At 41.8% G+C, this 14,957-nt stretch overlaps 1 protein-coding gene across 3 annotated transcripts in view; it reads left to right on the top strand.

Moving 5' to 3' along the window:
• The window catches only part of ADAMTS16 (ADAM metallopeptidase with thrombospondin type 1 motif 16), a 155,060-nt gene that overhangs the window by 17,689 nt on the left and 122,414 nt on the right, over positions 1 to 14,957 (top strand). The gene's annotated exons all lie outside the window — the stretch shown is intronic.

The following is a 14,957-nucleotide window of genomic DNA, read 5'->3' as shown; positions in this document are numbered from 1 at the left end:
TTTCGGTGTTGGTGAGTGTGGTTACTCTAAATCACTCCAGAAGGAGAAATCCAGGAGTCGTCATCTGTAGGCCTGAGGCCAGACGGTATTAAAGTGAATATATACTCTCAGTGGAGTCCTGCCCTTGCTCATTTTGGGAAACGGCCATCTTCAGTAATCTCGCCCCAACTCTCAGGTTCCCTCAGCCTCAGAACTCAACCAGAAGCCACTACTTGCATTTGCGCTTCTGTTGGTCCTCCATTCCCCAGTTATTCGAGGTATGCATCACTTTTACTGATTTGACTCCTTTGTCTCATAACGACGCTCATCCGTTGTCCTTTACTGCGCATATTTTTCACTGCTCAAGGGTTTGTTTTAATGTGGGGTTTTTTGGGGAAGAATAGCACTTGTGTTTTAAAGACATTTAATCAAGTAAATTCCATATTTTAAATTAGTAGCAAAACAGTGCTAGTTTCACATTCTCTTTTCTGTAATTTCTGTGAAATTATAGGAAAACTAAGTAAGAATATCTCATTTGAAAAATTCCAATCTAAAGAAATGTAGGCAAGATTCTTATGTTTTTTCCTGTATAGTTAATTGACAGTGATTGGACATGTACAATAAGGCATGCACTGCCAATATATAAAAAGTTACCAGTTGTGAAACAAAAATTAAACTAAAAAAAGACAAAACTGAAAAAAAAAATCCACATTCTGTTACTCACTGGATTTACAGCGATGCTAAAATAAGGGTTGCCTTATCTGGTTTAAAAATGGTACTAAAATAATAGAAAGCTTCAATAGGCAATGACATAATATATCCAGTTATTCCAGTTTTCTGTCATTGAATAGTTATATCTCCATCTCTTAAGACATTAGAAATTTGGAGCAAAATATATAAAGTGAAGTGTAGTTTAAGCAATCGGTAATTTCTTTTGGTATTCAAAGTCTGTGAAAAACATTTGCCTTGACGACCTTAGGGTCATTCCATCCCATCACAATTTATATTTTCATGTAAGTATATTGTATATTTTTCTCTTAGGTGAAAAAGCAGGGGCTGTCCCTTAAATGTGGTAAGCCCACATTAGGTTCACAGTTGTTCGGAACATTTTGAAAGAAGATTCTTAGTTTTGACTGGGCTGGCAGAAATAGCCAGGGCCTCCGTGTAAGGTAGTTCAAGTTGAGCCCTGGGAACTGTGAGCAGACATGGGGAATGAGAGGTTCAGAGACTGTTCCATGAAAGTTGAAGTCACCTGCCTGCCTCTCTGCTCTTTTCCTATTTCCCTCCAGAGAGCAACCTCAACAGAGGTGGAAAATCACAGTCTGATCTGGTCATTCCCCTACTCAACATGCTCCCATTGTGCTCTGGGTAAACCCCACATCCTCAACAGGGTGATGATGCCCTGGGGGCCTGCCTTTACCTGTAACTCCAGCCTCATCGGGGAAACTCCCTAGGCTCAATCGGCACCACCTTATTTCTTTAACAATAAGGCTGAGCTTTTCACCACCTCAGGGCCTTAGTAAATGCTATTTCCTCTGCCTGGAACACCAGTCCCATCCTTCTTCTTCTGGTTAAATGTCATGTATTCTTTAGGTCTCAGTTGGAAAGTCACTCCCATAAGTCCTACTTCTCTGGTGCTCCAACCACGCTAGGTTCCCTTACAATCCATTCATGACTCACCTTATTTTTCTCCTTGAAAAGAATTATCTCAATTTTATTCTTATTTGGTTACTAATTTAATATGTACTCCTCTCTCAATAGAAAGCCAGCATCCTAGGGGCAGTGCCATAACTGTCACACTTCCTTCAGAACCACCAGCACCCAGCAGTGTTCCTGGTCCATGGAAGAAACTGGATGGATGAGTGGAGGGGTGAGGGGTGGATGGATGGATGGATAAATAAATGGATGGATGGATAGCTGAATGGATGGATAAATAGATGAATGGCTGGAGGAGTGGGTGGATGGGTGGATGGATGGATAGATAAATGGATGTATGGATGAAGGGTGGGCAGATGGGTGGATAAGTGGATAAATGAATGGATAGATGGAAAGATGGATGGATGGATGGATGGATAGATGGATGGATGACAGGTCCTAGTTTCAGATAGTAGTTCCGTCTGTGCAGGGAAGAGTCCGTGTATCCAGAGACACGGAGCAGTAACTGTGAAAAGCTCTGAATAGAAAGGGCTTTGTCTGAGTTGAGTTCGGAAAGCATGCATTTCCCAGACAATTCCCACACAGATCCAAGCCTGCCTGTTGTGGCCCTGGGAGCGTATTTCCACAGCAAGAAAGAGAACAGCGAAAGTGCTGTGTGCATTCACATCGTCTCAGGAAAGGCCATCTGCAAGCGAACTCTTCTCCAGTCCTAACTATGTGAGTAATTTTCCTAATGACAGAGAGAATCACCCAACAAATTTTAAATAAAAAACATTGCAGTTTGCTTGGGTGACAGGAGATGATATAGTTTATGTAAGTACAATTCAAGAAACTAAGTGGCATTTGTCCACTTCTTAGCTCTTTGTACCTTACTGCATGAGCATAGAGACGTTGTAATTCCTGTGTCTCAGTTTCTTGGACATATGTCTCCTTTAATTATCAGGCTCATGACAAGGTTGGATTGCCTGTTGCACATGATGATTTCTGAGAAAGGGTATTCTTACCACCTTCAGTCCTTCACAAAAAGCGATGCACAAACTTATTCTATACTAACTTTTTTTTTTTTGGTGAAGAAGATTCACTCTGTGCTAACATCTGTTGCTAATCTTCCTCTTATTTTTTGCTTGAAGGTGATTAGCCTTGAGCTAACATCTGTGCTAGACTTTCTCTATTTTGTATGTGGGTCAATGCCACAGCATGGCTTGATGAGTGGTGTCCATCCATGTCTGGGGTCCGAACCCTTGAACCTGGGTCGCCAAAGTGGAGCACACTGGACTTAACTGCTCTGCCTCCGGGCCAGCCCCTATACTAACTTTCAGAGATGAAAAGTTGGCACTTATTATCAGATGGGAAAAATTTTCTGTATTTACTTTGTTTAGTTAAGGTCAATTATATATCAAGCAATTGTTTTATCAAAATACAGAACCAAGCTAGTCGACAAGCATTCCAGAGTGCCTACAGTTTAAGGCCTGTGGTAGTCATCCTGGAAAACAAATGAGTGGAAAAATAGGAACTCCCTACATGCAAAGGAAGATCTCTATTTAGACAGATATTCGCACAAGAAACAATAAAATGACGTCTTAAGCAAATGGGAAGTTTAATGAAAAAACATAATCTTTGGAGTCAGACAAGTCTTGTTCAAATCTAATTTTTCTCTCCTACTAGCCAAATGGCTCACCACTCTGTGCTTCAGTTTCCTTAATTTGTAAATAACAACAGCCTTGTAAGTTTGCATGAGGATTGGGTGAGCCAAGATAGATATGAGAACCCTTAGCACAGGGCTCGGTGCATAGTAGGAGCTGAGCAAGTCTTCACTCTCCTCAGCCTCCCCCCATCGCTAAACTATGTAATGTGGGTAAAATCCTAATTAGAAAGTAGCTGTGCAGGTTGTAATGCAAGCACGTTCAAGTAAAGTTCAAGAACTGAGAGGTGGAGTTACACTGACCTTCAGAGAAGCCCCACGGATGTGGTGAGCGTAGGATTAGAATATATTTCATTTACACTGGAAGCTTTTAGGTGATTTATTGAAAGCACTCAGGATGATAAAAAGACCTGTCCTTTGAGCAGGCAACTTAAAATGCAAGAGCGTTGTTTATGCAACTTTTAGAACCATTGCTTATGCCCACACATTGGAAAGAAAGCTGTCCATTCCCAACACCTGGAAGATTACTTTGAGCTGAACAAGGGATCCTAAAGGAGGACAGCGCCCAGAATAGCTGACGTTTTGGCTTTGTATTCCTGCTGCAGCAGCCGAAGGAGCTATAACCTTGTTTTATTTGCAGAGATTATCTCTAACTAAAGCTGGGGAGTTGTGGCTATTCCCTTCCAGGTCATCATTAGGTAATAAAATAAAGAGTGATGGATTGCAGAATAATAAGCCAAAAGAGAAGCTAGGATATTTTATAGCACGGTTCTATTTCTAGTTGAAATGCACAAGTACATGGAAAAGACTTGAGAGCGTGAATAGTAGATGTTTAAATATATCAGGGCTGTGCCCTGTAAACATGCCATATGTAGAAAGTCACTATCTGTCCCTCAAGAAGGTTAATAATGTCAGTTAGGCTTTTCTTCACCATTCGGTATCATCATGACGCATTTGTAATATTGCTTTGATACATAACATCACTATATGTTTACTACTTCAAAACCTTTTTGGATTTAATATCAATCATAATTTCCTACCTCTGCCTCCAGTAATCCAATATATTGTCCATTGGGGAGTAGTTTGTGGGCTTATGCTTTCTAATAAAATTGAGCTCACTGATCCCCAACACTTTCAAGTTTCCCGTTATGAACCCTCTGAAAAGATATAATTATGCGTGTACCATACCTTCCTCTGCTGGAGGAAGAACTCAAGCTGCTTGTTCTATGAAACTTTCAGAAGAATTCCCTACACCCACTTTTTGAAATTGGCCCAAGTCTAGAGTCTCAAAATAATTTCAACCTCAGGCTGTGGTAGGTGCAGGAATTTTATGGGACAATAGTTTTCTCTGAAACTAATGAAAGTGCTCCTTACATTGATTTAAAACTTTAAGAACTTAACAGACAAAGCAAACCCCAACCTTCACTTCAGGCAGGAGTCACAACCTCAGTGGCTGAGAATTGGCAAAGCCAGCTATCAGCCTTGGCAGAAAAGCTAAGTGCCCCTGGGATACCTGTCTCTCTGTGTGAGGGAACACACAGTGTTTGAAATGAGTTGGGCACTCGTGTCGTAAAATGTGAAGTGTATTAGTAATAATAATTTGATACTCTCACGGATTGCAGTTTAAATGTAAAGATGTCTTAAAAGCTCATAACTTAAAATGAAATTGTTGAGTGGCAGTCCTCAGTTACATACATACTAGTAAGTTGTATTGTTGTGTGTGTGTCCTATAATGAAAGTGGTATGTTTGCTATAAGAAAATCAGGAATTAACATCCATTCTGGGGCTGGCCCGTGGCCAAGTGGTTAAGTTTGCGTGCTCCAGTTCGGCGGCCCAGGGTTTTGCCAGTTCAGATCCTGGGCGCAGACATGGCACCTCTCATCAGAATATGCTGAGGAGGCGTCCCACACAGCACAACCACAAGGACCTACAACTAGAATATGCAACTACATACTGGGGGGCTTTGGGGAGAAGAATAAGAAGAAAAGAAAAACAAGAGATTGGTAACAGATGTTAGCTCAGGTGCCAATCTTTAAAAAAAAGAAAAATCCCTTCTATCCATATCCATATCCAACTATGAAGGCCAAGCGTATTAAGTGCACTTTGATATTGTATCATGTACAATGATATATTGTATAGTTTTTAAATTAACCCCCTCATTTGGCAATTATTCACAGTGTAGGTTTCGCCTTTATCTCCTGCACTTTAAAATGGATTTGATTTGGAGACTTTCAAGAGGTCATTTTTGTTTGATCTTGGTTTCAAAGTCAACCCTAACCAACTTTTCCTTTCTCTGATTTCAGCCTTTTCATCCACCCTTTGTCAAGGGTGTGGCCTGCTCCAGGCTCTGTCATGGTATGGAGTGGCCGTGGCACAGCTGTTGTAGATACAATGCACATGTGGGTAAAGTTTTAGAGTCCATAAGCATAATAGATAATTTATTCTTATATTTGGCAAAACAGAGAGACATAGATGTCTCATAAGAATCTGGTTACCGTAATCAGCATGTTTAGTTGGGTTCTGGTTGGAGAATTCCTTTCATGAAGAGCTAACCTTCCAAATTCCGATAGTGTTTTAATTCACTTTCCATTCATGTTCTTTCTACTATTTGCTTTTTGCATTCATAAACTTCTCACAACCCATATTTACAGCTCTTGCTCAGAAGGGCAGTCTCTGGTAATATTTTGTTGTTTTGTTTTGTCTGTTTGTTTTTGGTGAGGAAGATGGGCCCTAAGCTAACATCTATGGCAATCATCCTCTACTTTGTATGTGGGACCCCACTACAGCGTGGTTGATGAGTGGTGTGTAGGTCCATGCCTGGCATCTGAACCCGCAAACCACAAGCTGCTGAAGCAGAGTGCATGAACTTAACCGCTGTGCCACAGGCTGGCCCCTGGTAATATTTTTTTCTATCATAGGAAAAGCAAACATATTCTTAGGCTTTGACCTGTTCCAACGATGGTGGTTCCTTGGAAATGTTGATTCTTCTGTTCCTTGTAACCAGACAATGGGGGGACTCTGATGGTTTCACGCAAAAGTTGTTTATCTTACTTGCTTCCTCTTTCAACCAACCTATCGCTTTTCTCCAACTCCTAAACCAGAGCTTTGGGGAAAAAATATGAACCTAAAGTTTTTCTAATGATCAACGTACCAGAGTACCAGTGTGTCATCATTTTGAAAAGGCCTACTTGCAATCTATGTTCCGCGTTTGGTTGTTATGAAACAAACACATGGTGAATTCTGATTCTTTAGCATAGAAGCATGTACGTTAAAGTAGGTGTCAGTGATGCAATTTGAATGTTTTCAAATGAAATATGAAAATGCACCCATTATACGTAGGGAAGAATATCGATATTACAATGTGCACTTACTGTATGCCATGCCAGGCCTTTTTGCAAGCAGATTCACTGTACACATTACTACTGTATTCCATTACATTAATACAAGAGAAGTTTCTGTTCCCATCTTAAATGAGAGGAATGTGAGGATCAGAAAGATTATGTGGCCTGCCAAAAGCTGCCATCTAACAAAGGACAGAGCCTACATTCCAAGCTGTGTTTATTGGATCTCAGAACAAATGATGAGCCTTCCACCCAGCGCTCACGTCTCCTCCCAGGCATATTCTCCCTCCATGTCCTTGGAGCCCAATTGACTGGTTGGGCAACACTGGATCTTGTCAGCTCAAGAAGAACTTAGATGTACAAAACTTGTGCTTTTAATCACTCTGATGTCTGCATGGGAGACAACGTGCAATTCTGCACAACCTCGCTCTGGAAGCCATGATTCCTCCAGAAAATTTTGTGGAGTTTTTGTGTTGTTTATAGCTCTAACAGTTATCAGTTCACATGATTATATGGTTTATGGAGGAAAGACCAGAAAGAGAGAGACAGAGAGTATATATTTAAAGCATTTTTTTAATCCAAAACTAATCAAAGAAGGCTACAGAAATTTCCAACCACAAATAGTGGCTGGTCCCAGTAACTGAGCCCAATTCACAGCTATCGAGCACTGTGTTTTTCTTGTGGCCATGACAGCAGTGTTTATAGCAGCATTATTTCCTTTTCATGTGGCAGAACCGAAAATGCACATAGAGAATTGGCAGAAAGTCAGCTTCAGGGAGGCTTGTGATCGCAGCCGTCTTTGGCTGACCAAGAGAGACGGATGTCTCACCTGGAAGTAACAGAGACAACTGGGCCCAGCACATTCTCTTTTTAAATTTTTTTTTGTGATGAAAACATATAACTTTTCAGGAATTATCCTTGCCAATGAAATACACACATACATGTTCATATATGCTGATTTTAAAAAAAACTCTCAGAAACTTTTCAATCTGCTGGATTGTTTTTGGGGGGGGGCGGGGGTGAAGAGGTAACTTGAGCATGAATAACTTCACTGGCCCAAGAGTCACCCTGTAAACACCACGTCCGTGATCTGACTAGAGAAGTGGAGTTCTTGTCTGTTGATCATTTACTGTGTTCCAAACTCTTACCTATATTTTAATCATAATCTTTAATCATAACATTTGAGCAATATCTTACACTTCTGCAGAGCTTGACATGTGGGTTTTGAATGTTCCCATGGGGACTGTGTCCAAGGGCTTCAGCGTGTTGTAATAACCTATAGGAAAGTGGGTTATTTTGGAGCCATAACTCAGTCTTCAGCAGTCATTGTTTTATGTGTATGAATTTTGGGGAAAATGCCTGGGGTAAATGCATCTACGGATTCGGGGTCACAGGATAATACAGCATTTAAGGCAGTTGTATATTCCCCACCCTTCATTACCTAAAATTAAGTTTCTTTGTCCTAAGTAGTAAGTTGGAAATAATCTATTTGAGAGACTCTTGTGAGAGAAACCTGTTCTAAAAATATATAAAAATTCCCAAGTGTGTGAAGATCAGACTGAGCCATGATACCCTTCTGCTGAGTTCTTACAGAAGCTCCTGAATTCCGCAAGGTCAGAGTCAAAGTCAACAAATATTGAGCACAGACTATGACGGGAGAGAGAATATAGGTGACCCTCATCTATCTTTTGAGACATTTGCTGGTTGAGAGAATTGAAATTATAAGTCATAGAGGAGGCTATGTTAACAGTAACATCTAGTTAATGTGGAGCAATGTACTTCATGATTTAGAAGAGCCGTTTGCCACTCTTAGGGCTGCATGCTCAGTCTGCATTCCTAGGCTGTTTTCATGGCTTAGGATAGGAGGACAAAGCCAACCCCAAGCTTTGGTTCTCTCTGAACCATTGTGAGAGTGAAACCCTTTGTCACTGCCTGGCAAAGGGAACAACGGACTGCCACGTGATGGTGTAGAGAAACAAGCCATGATCATAGTCAGGAACCAACCTCTGCCTGGTTTCTTTTCATTATTTGTTGTCGTTCTGTTTTATTTGTTCATTTTTCGTTCCTCTGGAGGTGATAGGTCTGCCCAAGTTTTCTAGTGGTGATCTGTCTTCTTTGATGATTCTGTTGGAAGACCCCTAGATTCTCCCAGACTGATTTTGCAATAGGGTTATCAATGTTTTATTTCTACAGAAGAAAAAGGTGGTATTTGCCCAGTACGTTCTTGATAACAGCTTATTAAGAAGGCGTTCTAAAACAGACCATTTTGAGTGTGCATTGCCACATTGTGTAACGATTATACAATTTGAGCTAAGAGCCTGGAAGTAGGATTGGTCAGACATTTTATCATCCCCTCAGGATTCTCATGTGTATGAGAGTATATGCAGTCATATATGTAACTGCGGCTGGAATTTGTGAATGATCAAATTAGCAATCTGTAGTAATGGATGTTTAGAGGAACTGCCTGGGATGATACATGTGTAACAGAAGTCATGTCAAATCACAATGTGGGTACAAATGCCCGTCCCTAGGCCCTATGTTACAGAAGTCATTATGAGGCCGTATTTTCAGTCTACTCTAGTGAACTAACTGGAGTGTTGTTATACGTGGTATTGCTTTTCATATGTATCAATTTACCATCAGAAATATTGGTGTCTAATGTCAACTTACTTAAAAATAAAGAAACTTAGTTATGACAAACTTCACCCAAAGTCAAATTGTGTGCTAGCAAGCCATTCAACGTACAGTAGACATCCAGCAAAACCACATTACCCCACAGGGTTCGTGTCCCTCCTGAGCACAGGGCTGGAAAGTGAAAGATGACAGATAAGCACAAGGTGTACAGGCCTTGGCCTTCATAACACATGCAGCAGGTGTGTCTTGGTATCACATCTGAGAATCTTATTAAACACGCTTGTTGTCGCAGCCCCACCCTCCCAGATCTGCTGTCTCAGAACACCTTGTGGGGAGGATTTCAGTGGGCTTCTCAGATGATTCTCATGGACAGAAAGTTTTGAGAATAATGGCTGGGTATGCAGAGGGTGCAGACTCCTTAAACAGTACTCTCAGGTGCCTCCTTCAGGGAAAATCCATTAAGTTCCTATGGTGTGTCCACAGCTGGGAACCCAGAGGTGAAAGACCATGGTCCTTCCCTTGTGGCTTCCCCAGTTCAGGCGCGGTGGGAAGGAGACGGGTGAACAACTGATTTCAAATCTTAATCACCTTTAGTGTTGGTGCTGGTGAAAATGAAACTGGACAGGTTCTTCTTTCAATATTCCATGCGTGTCGAGGGCAAGCACTCTCCAGCACATGCCGCGCTACTGGGCTGCCGGCGGGCTCTCGGCTCCATTACTTGCCTCTGTGTTCTTTTGTGAGAAATCTGACCCTTCCATGGGCCTTAGAGTCTGTGCTGTGCTGTTTGTTAGGCTGGTTGTTAGGCTGGAAGTCTCCAAATGACTTCACCCCCCGTGCGCCTCGGAAGCACCAAGGTGTGGAAGGAATGGTGGGTAGGAGCCCAGCAGTCCTGGCCCTGCATCCTGGCTGCCTGCCCTTGTTCAGGTCACACTCCTGGAGCCTGAGTTTTGTTTTATTTGCTAAATGCTTTACTGAGGTATAATTCACATAACCAAATCTTACTGCATTGAGTGCACCATTCAGTGATATTTTAGTAAGTGTTCAGAGTTGTGTGACCATCTCCGCAATCCAGCTTTGGATCATTCCTATCACCCCAGAAAGAGCCCTGGTGTCTACCTGCACTCACTCCTGGTTCCCAGCCCCAGCCCAACAGCCACTGATCTTCCTGCCTCTGTAGCTTTGTCTTTTCTGGACATTTCCTAGAGATGAAATCTTATCAGACAGGGTCTGCTGCTCTGGCTTCTTTCACTCGGCGCAATGTTTTTGGATTCATCCAGGTCATCACTACTACTTTCCTTTTCGCAGCTGAATGGTATTCCATCGTAAGGATACACTACATTTTTTTTATCCATTCATCAGCTGACTGACGACGTTTGGATTTTTTGAGCCTCAATTGCTTTATCTGCAAAACTGTAACTGCTAATCCCTACCTTGCAAATCTGTTCTGAGGATTATTGATAATGATATGATATCCAGTCCCTTGGACAGAGGCAAGGGCATGGTAAGTGATCAATAAATGAATGTCATCAATATTAATATGGTTAACAGAAATGTGATGTGGCCATCTTGGAACCTGGAGCTTAAAGAGTACTGTTGTGAGACTACATATCACCACCAGAACCAGAGGGGAAGAGCGATCTCTCCAGTGGCAGAATTAAAGAGAGAATACAGCTGATTCATGAGCTAAGTGTCAACTTGTTGAGCTCATAACAGAATTCGCCTCAAGCCGGCAGCCTGCCACCTGAGGGAAGGGTGCCATCGGATTGCACACTGGGATGGCTTGAGTGTGTGAAAAAAGCATGGATGACTTCAGCAATGGCTTGTAGACCCTGGGGACCCATGGCCTCTAATGAGAAACACGTGTGCCCGCCCGCGTCCTCCTGGCCCGCCTTGCGGCTGTGGCCAACTTCTCCACAGCCACGACCTGGCGATGATGGTCGGGCTCTGCTGTCACTCTCCCACACTGTCCTGGGCCTGTTGATCTTCCTTCCCAGCCTGCACAGAGTCCCCACACACCTTGTCTCCTCTCTCCTGCAGCTTCCCACGTGCTGCCTTTGTTTTTAAAAATATGTACGGGGGTCTTGGATGACATCACTCAAATATTTTTTTCTGCCATCTTTGAAGTGTGTATATTTACTCTGCACAGTCACCCTGGAAAATGGCTGTAGTTTTATCCTCTGTTTGCGAAGACAGGAACTAGGTCTCAGAACAGAAACACACATAAGCTCACCCTCTGAAGAGAGGCAGAGTCAAGACTCAAACACCATCTTTGGCCTCAGGAGCTGCTACTTGCCTGTGCCACAAGGCCAGCTCTGCTATCTGCTCTGCCATTAAGAGCCCCATGAAGACAAGAAGTTCCCATACCTCACTCTGTCACTCCAGACTGAAAGAGGAGAAAGATCCAGCCCACAGAGGTCTGGAAGGAGTGGGCCGGGAAGCAGGACGAGTGGGGCGAAGGCTCTGAGGCCAAAGGGAGCCTGGGTGTCCCTGGAGCAGGAGTGTGGCTGGTGTGGTGAGAGCACCGTGAGTGCCTGGAGAGGCAGGCAGGAGCAGAGGCCGGGACGAAACCAACAGAGGCCAGAGGACGAGGCTCCTGGAGCCTGACCATGGAAGTGACAGATCGTGTTCTTAAGTCAGAGGACGCGACTGCAAGGTAGTAAGTAGAGAGTGATCTGGTTTATGCTTTTTTTTCCTGCAAAAAAGTACAGAAAAACATCAGAAGGAGGCCAGAAGTGGAAGCAGCAGTAAGTGTATCCCTGTGGCGGAGATGGTGAAGGTAGACCACGGGGATCCCTCTAAGCTTCAAGTGTCCCTCTATCTGATGGGCTGGAAGAGAAGTTCCAAGAGAATAGTCCAGTTTGAACAGCACCCTGCTTAATTGCTGTCATCATTGTTGTTATTATTATTATTATCAGTTGGTGAATCTATCACATGTGGATATTTTGCAAAGAACATAAACATCAGCTGCTGCCACGTGGGGCCACAGGGCCATTGCACTGGCTCTTCCCCCTACCTGGGCCTCTTCCTTCTGGTGTCCTCACTGCCAACTCCTCATCTCATTTAAGACCTTACAGAAATGCCACCTTCTCAGTGAGGCCTACCTGGCTACCCTATGCAGAATTGAAACCCCCTTTCCTGCACCCCCAATCCTAAAATGTTTCTGTCTTTTTTAAGTAGATTTTATTTTTTAGAACAGTTTTAATTTCATAACAAAATTGAGTGGAAGGAAGAGAGATTTCCCACATATGCCCCTATCCCCACACATGCACAACCCCCCCAATTATCAACTCCCCCACCAGAGTAGTATATTTGTTACAACTGATGAACCTATATTGACACGTCATTATCACCCAAAGTCCATAGTTTACATTAGGGTTCACTCTTGGTGCTGTACATTCTGAGTTTGGACAAATGAATAATGACATGTATCCACCCTTATAGTATCATATAGGGTTTATTCACTGCCCTAAAAATCCTCTGTGATCGGCCTGTTCATCCCTCCCTCCCTGCTACCCCTTGTCATTCACTGGTCTTTTAACTGCCTCCATAGTTTTGTCTTTTCCAGAATGTCACATAGGTGGAATCTTACTGGATGTGGCCTTTTCAGATTGGCTTCTCTCACTTAGCAATATGCATTTAAGGTTCCTCCATGTCTTTTCATGGCTTGATAGTTCATTTCTTTTTAGCACCTAACAATTTTCCATTGTCTGGATGCACCACAGTTTATTTGTCCATTCACCTGCTGAAGGACATATTAGCTGCTTCCCGGTTTTAGAAATTATGAATAAAGCTGCTGTAAACATCAGGGTGCAGGTTTTTATGTGGATGTAAAGCTTTCAGTTCCTTTGGGTAAGCACCAAGGAGCCCAGTTGCTAGATTGCTTGGTAAGAGTATGTTTAGTTTCTAAGAAACTGCCAAACTGTTTTCCGAACTGGCTGCACCATTTTGGATCGCCATCAGCAGCGAATGAGGGTTCCTGTTCTCCGCATCTTCCCCAGTGTTTGTTGTTGTCAGTTTGGCTGTTCTCATAGGTTTGTAGTGGTATCTCATTGTTGTTTTAATTTGCATTTCCCTGTTGACATTTGATGTGGAGCATCTTTTCATATGCTTATTTGCCATCTGTATATCATCTTTGGAGAGGAGTCTTTTAAGATCTTTGGCCTACTTTTCAATGGCGTGTTTTCTTATCATTGAGTTTTCAGAGTTCTTTATATGTTTTGGATAACAGTCGTTTAGCTGATGTGTCTTTTGCAAATATTTTCTTCCAATCTGTGGCTTATATTTTCATTCTCTTGATGGTGTCTTTTGCAGAGCAGAAATTTTAAATTTTAGTGAAGTTGAGTTTATCAATTCTTTCTCTCATGGATCATACTTTTGGTGTTGTATCTAAAAAGTCATTTCCAAACCCAAGCCATCTAGAGTTTCTCCTATGTTATCTTCTAGGAGTTTTCTAGTTTTGCATTTTACATTTAGGTCTGTGATCCATTTTCAGTTGATTTTTGTGAAGAGTGTAAGGTCTGTGTCTAGGTTTGTCTTTTTGCATGTGGATGTGCAATTGATCCAGCACCACTTCTTAAAAAGACCGTCCGTTCTCGATTGAGTTGCCTTTGTTCTTTCGTCAAAGATCAGTTAACTGTATTTAAGTGAGTCTATTTCTAGGCTCTCTATTCTCTTCCATTGATTTATTTGTCTAGTTTTCCTCCAGCGCCACTCTGTCTTGATTACTGTATCTTTATAGTAAGTCTTAAAGTCAAGCAGTGCCAATCCTAAGACTTCATTCTTCTCTTTCAATATTGAGTTGGCTATTCTGGGTCGTTTACCTCTCCATATCAACTTTAGAATGAGTTTGTCAATGTCCACAAAATAATTTGCTGGAATTTTGATTGCGAGTGCATTGAATCTATAGATCAAATTGAGAAGAACTGACACATTGCCTTTTACCTTCTTGCGATTTTCATTTTATTGTCTGTTGTTTATTATCTGTCCCCAAACCCAAACCCCATGATGGAATTTAAGCTCCACGAGGGCAGCTATATTTGTCCATTTTATTCATTGTTGTATCTGGATTGGCAAGAAGAGTGCCTGGCCTGTAAAAGGAAATTAATGAATATTCATTGAATTAAAGAAGAGTGAATGAATGAACAAACATACTACACACTCCTTGCATGAGAAGCACTGTAAATTTCTTCCACTGTGGAATTAAATTCATATCTAAACATTACACAACTCTGTGAAGGAGTCTATTAAAATGTTTCATCCGTGATATTTTGATTATATTAGGTATCAACTGTATATTCATTGCCTTCACTAAATGACTATTTAAATATGTCTCCTCATGTCGTGGGAATGTGCAGATAGATGTAGGATCCGAGAATTTAATTTGCAGTTGTTCTTAGCTCAGATATTTTTGTGTCAACCAAAAGCAATCTTACTAAGCAATCAATCTAGGACAACGTGTTCTGAATATTTTAGCTGGCACAATTTTATGAAGATGCTAATGGATGTGATTTATTATATTGTTCCTAGCTGTGTGATATGTACTATTTATTATAGAGAAATATAGCAACCTCTCAGGTGTCTTGCAAAATAATCTTGAGAAGTAAGCTCCCAGAGATTTGTTTATTATCAGTTCTAAAGTAGCGCTGTCTGGAAAACTCTGTGCCATGATGGAAATATCTGTGTTGTCCAATATGTTAGCCACTTGT

Source organism: Equus przewalskii, chromosome 20 (genome assembly GCF_037783145.1).
Source record: "Equus przewalskii isolate Varuska chromosome 20, EquPr2, whole genome shotgun sequence".
NCBI lineage: Eukaryota > Metazoa > Chordata > Mammalia > Perissodactyla > Equidae > Equus > Equus przewalskii.
This window is presented reverse-complemented; position numbering and strand designations above follow the sequence as displayed.